The sequence below is a fragment of the Petaurus breviceps genome, unplaced genomic scaffold (genome assembly GCF_028583685.1).
Source record: "Petaurus breviceps papuanus isolate PSGF00001 unplaced genomic scaffold, PetGlider_PUasm1.0 91023, whole genome shotgun sequence".
Lineage (NCBI taxonomy): Eukaryota > Metazoa > Chordata > Mammalia > Diprotodontia > Petauridae > Petaurus > Petaurus breviceps.
In genome coordinates this window covers 689,994-698,870 of record NW_027187398.1, presented here as the reverse complement: position 1 = coordinate 698,870, position 8,877 = coordinate 689,994, and positions in this window count along the sequence as shown.

The following is an 8,877-nucleotide window of genomic DNA, read 5'->3' as shown; positions in this document are numbered from 1 at the left end:
TACTTTGAAGTTCGGGGTGCCGACCTTTTCCCCTGAACAAGGTAAACCATATATGTCTGACTGATTAAAGTAAGCTTGTTAACCCATTTTGAGTTGCTTTCCTTTATTAAAGCAGATCCAAGAACCTGTGGTGGCAGCAAACCCTGAGGACGCTTGGGGTGCTTGCTGCTACAATGATAAAGGCAAAAAATAATTAAAGGAGAGGTGAAGCATATGGAGAAATGTAATGATAGAACATTCTGGCAGACAGAAGAATATCAAAGTTCTGATGAAGGAAGTAGAACACTTGTGGGTAATGATGAGATTAAGAATATGATCACCCCTGTGTGTAGCTAAAGTAGAACGAAGGAAAATTGTAAGATTTAAGGAGATTGAAGAATTTGGATGTTAAAGAGCTTGGTGAAGAATCAACATAGAAGTTTAAGCCCCTTAATATAAGGGCAGAAGTTTAGGAAGAAAGGAAGATAATGAGCTAAATCCCATAAGAAAGGAAGGAGAATATTATGGGGGGCAAGTAAATAATAGGCATCAGCATGCTTAAATGGTAGAAAATTTTGATACTGTGAATTTCAAAGGAGAGATAGCTGAGTAATGGTGGCACAGAGAGTCTGGAAATGGCAGTGGGATTCAAGGAGTATTCAGATTCCCTCTCTAGGACCAGTGCTAACAGCATCTGAGGCAAGATTCCAGCTCAGGTCTTCCTTACTCCAAGGTCAGAATTCTATCTACTACACTACCTACATGACTCTGTTATTCAGCACAAACACAGATGAAATAAATTACATCCCCAAAGTGATCCCCAAGGAGCAAATCATAAACAGCCCGTGAAAGTTCTCCTAGAGATGTACAGAAAGTTCACAGTAAAGGAAAGAAGAGCCTTACCATGGGGCTTCTTCTGCACTTGTTGAAATAAGCCAGTTTAAGAATTCAGAAACCCCTAGTAGCCTATTGAGGGAAGGAAGGATCCTCTTCATCCAACTTCACTGAGACATGAGGCCATTTTTGTGCATTACTGTCCTGGAATAAGATCCTCCTAAACTCAGAAGTCACTCTAGTACTGGGGGACCCGGATAAGAAGTGGGGCCATCTTTTAGGTTTGGAGACTATAGGGGACAAATTATTACATGGGTAGTAGTAAGGGTCCACCTCACCTTTCAGGCAATGAGCCCCAGATTGCACCCCATTCATTCATCCATGAGTGATAATTGACATTTATCTGGTGTTCCAATATGTCATATTACTGGATCCTCAAAACAAGCTTGTGAAGTAGGTGCTATGTGTATTGCCTCTATTTTATAGATGGGGAAACTGAGATTCAGTCAAATAAATGAGCATCTGTTAAATGCTCATTATATCCCAGGCACTTTGATAAGTGCTGGGAAACAAAGAAAGGTAAGGTAAAAATGGTCCTTGCCTTTAAGGAGCTCACATTCTAATGGGGGAGAGGTGGAAATAACAAGATATATACAAAATAGGTAGGAGGTAACATCCCTGTGATCACACAGCTAGAGTCAAAGGTGGGACTTAAACCTAGGTATTCTAAAGTCCAATACTCCATCTACTATACAACACTGTTACTTTGGACATATTATAGGAATGGCAGTATTAATGGGCACAGCTTCCATCTTAGTTCCCTGACTTTGAATGTTAGAGCTATCATGATTGGACAGTCAATAGTTTAAAAATAGAACTACCTCTACCCTCTAAAATTATAACTTATAACTCAAAAACAATATTGCCTTCTCAGAGGAGTAAAAGAAATAATGGCAGTTTGGAAATGAAGAGCTGCCAGACTTTAGCCATAAATGGTTTGGTAATATAAAATGAAAAGAAAAATTATATCAATGGACTGAACTTGGAACGGGACATGCTGTAATAAGTAAGACACACTAAGGCTGAAACATGGGATTCAGTGTACATTTATATGATACCATAATCAATAACATAATTGAATGATCTGGAGCATGAGAGCAGAGTAGTCGATGATAGAGATATTGAGAAGGTTTTTGCTCCGGGGATCTTTTTTTTTTTCTTTCCAACGAAATATCCTTTTTTTAAAGGCAATTTATTTTATTTGTTTTCAGTTGGAACTTAATTTTTAATTTTATTTTTCTCAATTAAATATAAGCAAAATTTTTAACATTCATTTAAAAAAAATTAAAGTTCCAAATTTTCTCCTTCCCCTCCTCTCTCCTTGAGAAGGCAAGCAATTTTATATAGATTATACACGTACAATCATGCAAATTGTTTCCATATTAGCCATGTTGTAAAAGAAAATACAGACCAAAAAAGTCAAGAATAATTAGAAAAGTAAAAAATTATTCTTTGATTTACATTCAGACTCTATCAATTCTTTCTTTGGAGGTGGATAGCATTTTTCATTATAAGTCTTTTGGGATTGTCTTGGATGATTGTATTGCTGAGAACGGCTAAATCATGCAGTTTATCATTGTACAATATTGCTGTTACTGTATACAATGTTCTCCTGGTTCTGCATTTACTTCACTTTGTGTGGGGATCTCTTGATGAATATGGTTTTTATTATATTATTAAACTGATATATTATTTTACTTTTGCAAATTATAGTACAGATGAATAGCTTTTAAGTCAGTCATGAGTTCTGATCATGTGTGTACTATGCTAGTGCCTTTCTTCTGTTGATAATTTCTAATTTATCCTGTATGTATCTCATTTGCATTTGCATTTGTTTGCAGGTGGTTCTCCCCCACCCCAACACATCACCACCCCCAATGGTCTGTAAGTTCCTTGTGATCAGGGGCACTCAATACTTTTTGCCTTTCTTTGCATTCTCAGCACTTAGCTCAGTGCCTAGAACACAGTAGGTGTTTAATAAATGTTAGCTGACTGACACAATTACAGGAGCAACATCTCTTTGTAGTTTCCAAGTAAAGCTAAAATATTTGTGTTAAAGAGCACAAACATATGTCTATTGTGACACTTTTGCTTGCTTGTTAAGATTCCTGAATTTTGTAAAGAACTCATTATTCAAAGCTGTGTAGAACTATAAGTGTACATAAGTGTAATGGGAATGTAAATTTAAAGATCTTCCCTGCCCCTAGGCTAAAGTGCACCTGGAGCCTGGGGTGGGAGGCTTGTTTTTCAGTAGATACTTCTTGATTGGCCAATGAGTCAATAAGGTTGTTACATTCTCTGAGCCAGGAGAAGGCTATATAAGCCCTGATGTGTAGCTTTGTGTTACTCTCAACTGGGGCCTCACTGCTGCATGGCAGTCCTTTTATTGTTTCCTGAGTGGCTCTCTCTATTGCATTTTCCTGAGTGACTGTTCCAAACCTTCTCTCTTCTCAAATCTAGACAACCTTCTCTCCCCTCCATCTTAGCACTGAACCTCACCTCATATTCCTCTGAGAAAAGAGATGCTATTGCTCACAAACTACATCTATTCATTCCCCTACTCTAAATCTCAAAACTATCATTCCCTCCTCTCTTCCTTTGATCAATCTCTGATGAAATGGTGGCCATTCTCCTTGATAAAGCCAACCTCTCTACTTGTGTTCTTGACCATATCCTTTCCCATCTCTTCTGTGAGCTTTCCCCTTTGTTTCTTCTCTCCGTTATCCACTAGTTCTTTCCTCACTGCCCACAAACATGCCAGGGTCTCCTTCATTCTTTAAAAACTGACCCTGCAACCCACTAACTAGTAGAAATGAAAACTGGTGGAGGTGCATGAGTTATTATTTTAAGTGGATAAAGATCTGGGAAGGTCTACATGCCAAAATGGTCAGGTGACCCAGGTACCACACACAACTGACTGTATTACTCCCCTACTCAAATTCTTCAGTGGCTCCTCTTGCCTCTAGGACAGACATTTGGTGTTAAGTGACTTGCCCAGGGTCACACAACTAGGAAGTGTTAAGTGTCTGAGGTCACATTTGAATTCAGGTCCTCCTGACTCCAGGGATGGTGCTCTATTTACTGTGCCAGCTAGCCACCCCCTAGAATATTTTTAAATACATAAAATCCATAGGATTACAAAGGAGACCAATTATCAACATTTTAAAAAAGTTTATTACCCTAAATTAAGAATCCCTATTATAGGATAAAAAGTAACATCCTCAGACTGATATTTCACATCCTCCACAGTACGGGTCCCCTTTACCTTTCTGGTAATATTTTATATGTACCCTTCACACACTTGCTATTCCCCAAACATGGTGTGCCAACTCACACTTTTAGCCCTTTGCACAAGCTAGCTTTCATGTTGAGAATGCAGTCCCTGCTCACCTGTACTTCTTAGAAGCAGCTTCATCCAAAGCACAATATAGGGATCACCTACTATAGGAAGGCTTTTCTGATCTCCTTCCCAAGAGTTTTTTTTCTTGAAATTACTTTGGATAGCCCTTGTATATACTTAACTTTGTACATCAAACCTTTTTTCCTCACTCTTCACAGCATAGTATTCTTTGCTGTGAAAAATCACAAGACATTGAATGTTTAAGTTGGCAACAAACAGGGGTTCCTAGGTAGTCAGGCCTAACAGCAGCTTTTATCTGGGGATTGAGATTTCTTTGCCTTTCCTTTCTTCTCCCACTTTACTTCCCTGTGACTCCCAGCTGAGGAGGCAGCTTTGCATTATGGTGGATATAGCTGCTACTGTGACCTTTCTGACTCAAGGCAGGAAAAGCAGGAAGAAAACTGCAGTTGGGAGATGGTAGAAGTCTCAGAGCATGGGGAGGAATTCCACAGCACACTTAGTAATATGTACAGAATTACTTTTAGGGATCACTGGTGTGTACACCTGTAATGCCATGCACAGAAGCTTTCCAGAAGAATGCTACTGTGAACAGCTTTTAAGGCTCTTAAGTTAACTCAATCAGTCACTTATCAGTAGTCTCAAAGTACATAGTCAAAGTCTTCCACTCATGGGGCAAAGTCTTGATTAACTCAATCAGTCACTTATCAGTAACAATATCTCAAAGTACTCAAAGTACAATCAGTCACTTATTCAGCAAAGTCTTACTAAATATCATACACAAAACTCTCTACCCCTTGGGTCACTAGTAAACTATAATTCCATAATTACTCAGTACCCAAGGACAGATCTTTTCCTCTTGACTTGGGGCCTGTTCTCAGATTCCCTGGATCCCCTTCCATGGTCCCAGATTCTACGTGGATTCACCAGACTGTCACCTGGGTTCAATGGCAGCTCCCAGTTCCTTGACCAGCTCTCTGGGGAGGTCTTGCTCCACAAAGAAGTTCACAGGGTCTGGTCCATGTCAGATCCTTCACCATTTCTGCTCCAGGGAATTCAAGGCTCAACCAAGCCACAAACAAAGTCTCAGCATCCCAGTCATGCTTCAGTCACCTGGGCTCCTGGCTCCTGGCTCCAGGCTCCGGGCTCCTGTTCAGAAGAAGCTCTACCACCACAAGTTTTCAGGACTCAGTTCTCCAATCTTCTGTAGCTGTTCTGCCACCAGATCTGTCTCAAGGAAATTCTGACTGTGCCTCTCTGGGGCTTTCTCTTATATATTCACAGTCTGTTTCAGCCAACCCCTTCCTGTTACATCAGTAACAGAAGACAGGAGTTCATACCTTCTGTTTCCCCAACAGAGGCTTTCCTGTTATGTCAGTAACAGGAGACAGGAATTTATACCTTCTTTTTCCCCAACAGAGGCTTGATCAGTTACTAAGTGCTAAGTAACTGCTACCTTTGCCAACACAAAGGGATCTTCAAATTCAAAATTACATTATCAATGGGCACCCCAAAACTGTGTGCAACAGAGATCCTTACCCAAATAATACTCAGGGGCTTCTCAAGGTAGGAAGTAGAAAGGGATGGTTTATTATGATCTTGAGAAAGGGCCACCCTCCTGACAAAAGGACAGGGAGGAGAAGCAATTTACAAAAGGAAAATGGAAGTTATAAAGCCTTAAGGTGGAATTCTCCCCCACCCTCCCTTGACCTTTTTTTGCCTTTTAGAGGGCAATTGGGGTTAAGTAACTTCCCCAAGGTTACCTGGCTAGTTTTGTTTGTGTGTATATCTGGGTGTTAAGTGTCTGAGGCTGGAACCCAACTCAGTTCCTCCTGACTCTGGGCCAGTGCTTTGCCCACTGCATCACCCAGCCGCCCCATGATCCTTTTCTTCTATTGGCTGGAAGTCAGGTGTACAATCTAAGTGTTGCAGCAAGCACCCCAGTGTCCCCAGGGTGCCTGCTCACACAGGTTCTTGGATCTGCTTTGTTAAAGGAAAGCAACTCAAAATGGGTTAACAAGCTTACTTTAATCAGTCAGACATATATCGTTTACCTTGTTCAGGAGAAAAGGTCAGCACCCTGAACCTCAAAGTATACAGGCATAATTATCAAGACAGAAACATCAAGTAGACAGATTTCCAAACTGTCCAACCATTACATCCATACCCAGTCAACATCTGGGTTTCCACATTCTTGAACCTCAAAAGTATACAGGCATAATTATCAAGACAGAAACATCAAGCAGACAGATTTCCAAACTGTCCAACCATTACATCCATACCCAGTCAACATCTGGGTTTCCACATTCTGGGTTTTTCAAAGCCGGGGGACTCTCAACAACGGCTTCCCAGAATTCAGATCAAATCACAGAACACTTCTCAAAGTGAGTCCCAAAACAAAGCTACACATCAGGGCTTATATAGCCTTCTCCTGGCTCAGAGAATGTAACAACCTTATTGACCCACTGGCCAATCAAAAAGTATCTACTGAAAAACAAGCCTCCCTTCCCCAGGCTTCTGGTGCACTTTAGCCTAGGGGCAGGGAAGATCTTTAAAATTTACATTCTTATTACACTAAGCGAGGCAATCTACCTCAAGTACGGGAACAAGCAAACAGTAGACCACCCAATGTACATTTGAGAAAGCACTTCTGTCCTTATTTGGCAAATCTTATGTTGAGATGTCACTGAGGATAGGGGTGACTCCCTACCACTCGAGTTGAGTCCTTGTAAATCATGTGATTTTTGGTGAAGGGGAACTTGGGCCTGTTTCCCACAAAAAGCCTTACTAGATTTTAGAGTACAGTCTGAGAAGTTTTCACTTCTTTCACTCACTCGTATATGTGTATTTCTCCTTTCCCTTCTTTTCTCCCCCTTTACCCCCCCCCCCCCATAGAAAGTATGTTCTCAGAGTTTTTTTGTTTTTTTTTTTTGTTCTAGCCTTTATATCCTGGCCTCTAGCACAATGCTGGTACTTAGTAGATGTTTAAAACCAACATTTGTTGGATTGAATTGAATTGACAGGCAGGAATTTGGGTCTTTGTATTTTTTTGTCTGTTAAAATAAACCCCTTTTCAGGCCACAGTGATAGTAATCTTTTCTCACAATCTATTTGGGCATTAATTAGCTTATTGAGGAAATAATGACTCAGAAAGGGTGAGGGGGATATTTCCTTGATCTGCTAATGGTACTTAATGCTTAAAATAGCTTAATAACTAGGACTCCCACTGTGTAATAAAAAAAATGACACCATGGATTTGAAGCCCAAGCTCTGCTACCTATATAGCAACAGAAACATAAAAATGTTGGGGAGTCCTTACTCCAACTCCTAGTACCACTAATTGATTGGGTCATTGAGAATACTGTTATATCTCTTCCTTAAATGTTCTAGGACAGAGGTGTCACTGGGCCAGAGGTACTTGCTGCTCACAACATTCCCTAATGTTGCTGAAATCAGATTAAAATGTAATTTGGAAATATTTAACAAAATTCATAAAACATAATAAAATATAGATTATTACATTTTAAAATTAAGTCAACATGTGGCTGCAGGTATCCTTATGTATGGCTTAGTGACCTCTTCTCCAACAACAGTAATTACTTGTGATTAGTGCCCCAGTATTAGTACAAACCTAGCCTCCCAACCAAGGCACATTTTCCCTTCTATCCCTGGGGATAGTGGGCTCAAATTTAAAGGGGCTGCTATAGATATTCCTCCACCTACCAAGTTCATGGAATGGCTGATGGACAAATTGTTCCCTTAATGTCTCAGCTGCCAGGTTAGTTCACTCCTGGGCTGGGCTGGCTACCCTAGTTCCTGGCTAATTTTGGTCTTTTCCTACCTAAGCTCATAAGGTAGTTCTATCTCCAGTCTTCCTTCACCTAAGAATAGGAAAGAATAGACACAACAGAGACAGAAGCAACACAGGTGCCATATATTCCAAGACATACTATACCTGGGTGAGGAGGGCCCTCAATGGCAAACAGGGAAGAGAAGGATTGAACTGTCAGTTAGTGCCTTTAGTATGCACTTAGTTCTAATTCAGTAGCCAATCATTTTCCGGAATGATACTATAGGTGAACAGGAAAAGTAAGGGACTTTTGCACATGCTCTCAAGTAGAGGATATGGCCTCTCCATTGTTACCCCTCACTTTCAGAAGCAGACTACACAAGCATTCACATAGGTTGGCAGCAGGCAGAGTCACCTGTGCATACTGCCAGGACTAGGCCCCTATTGTCTAGCTGGACCCCACTCCCACCCCTCCCCTGATGCTATGGGACCTTGAGTACAACACTTCATTTCTTACTCCAGTAATCCTCATCTATAAAATGAAGGTGTTAGACTAGATAACTTTGAAGATTCTTTTCTAGCTCTTAATCTAGGAATCTATTGCCCTATGACTCACATGACTATCTGCCCTTTACTCATTAGACCTATGAGTAGAGTGAATATGAAAAAAGGGATGGAGCATATGCATAGAGTCCAGGTATGGGGAACCTGTAGCCCTCTAACTGAATCCAAACTTTTGTCATTTGTTCTGTGAAGTTTGGATTCAGTCAGAGGCCACAGGTTCCTCACCCCTGGCATGGACCATAGCTCATGATATGTCATTCACCAAACATGACATCCTTATTGGGGTAGCCAA